Here is a 1236-nt window from a genome sequence, read left to right on the forward strand (position 1 = left end):
CGCCCTGATCATCAATACCAGCTCACATCACAAGCCTCACCAAAGAGAAGCAGTTCCCACTACCACATGGGGGGAAGAGTTAATGAAATGTTTGACCAGTAGGGCCTGAAAATGATGTTATAAACATCCAAATGGCCCTCAGCATGAAAAAGGTTCCCAGCTCTGCTCTGGGGTGTGGCTGACACGGGCAGGGGAGAAGCACATCCCCAGAGGGCAGGAATACAAGTTCTGTAGCCCATGGAGTTCTTTCCACTCCAAACCCTGGAACCTCGTGTTCCTTTGGAAACAGCAGCAGAACCAGGGCCACCAAACTAAGAAGAAAAGTTCCTTTCCCTCCAAATAACGCAGTCAATATTATCTTCAGGGAGTCATCAGTTTAGATGAAGCAAGGGAGATGTTTTTCGGGTACCACAATGAGAATGCAAGTTTGTTTAAACAGTGCCTCTTTTAAAAAGGCCTGCGGCCAACATGCAGGTGCTGCAAGACAAGGGCGAAATCAAGTAGGTATCTAATTGCTCTTCTACTACCTCCATTCCCAATGGGTGCAGAGAATCACCCAGATCCACAGGACAAAACAACCAATGCACAGTACCTTGATGGCCAGAGAGAGAACCCTTCACACCCAGAGCCACGGTTCCTAGAACTTTGGTTACAGGCTGGTTGAAGATGCAAAAACCTGACAAGCTCGAAGCCTGGCGAAGATAGCCATACCTACCCAGGTGGTGGGAGACGGCCGGCCGGAGGGACCAGGGCTCACTGCAGGGCAGCCGCAGAAGAGCTGAGGCTGCCCTGGGCGGTGCCGCGGTCTTTAATAGTCGCCCCTTACTTTCAGTTTCGCTTTTTAAGAAAGGTCTTCTTTTCCTCCTACTCCACCGTCCAGTTATTTGCACTTTGGGGGTTTCTCAGAAATCACTTGGATACTGGGAAATACTTGAGCCTCGTGACCAATCCGAGGGTGGGTCAGGAAGGGGGATACCGAAACCAACGCAAGGATGAAATTATTGGCCCCTCGTTGCATCAGCCGGTGCAGGACTTGGGTTGCATCAGCCCTCCAAACCCTAGATGGCCTGAGAGAAAACTTCCGCATTGAGTTCCCACTCCCACCCTCGGGGTTGGTGTGGTGACCTGTGCTTGGGTCCAGGTGTCGGGGGCGGGGAGGTGGGGTGGAAAGGCCCCTACGGCTTTCGTCAACCCGGGCGGGGCAGTGGGGGGCACTCAGGGGCTTCCGTGGTCAGG

Source organism: Echinops telfairi, unplaced genomic scaffold, assembly GCF_000313985.2.
Source record: "Echinops telfairi isolate 266 unplaced genomic scaffold, ASM31398v2 ScPeMD7_18;HRSCAF=68, whole genome shotgun sequence".
Classification (NCBI taxonomy): Eukaryota; Metazoa; Chordata; class Mammalia; order Afrosoricida; family Tenrecidae; genus Echinops; species Echinops telfairi.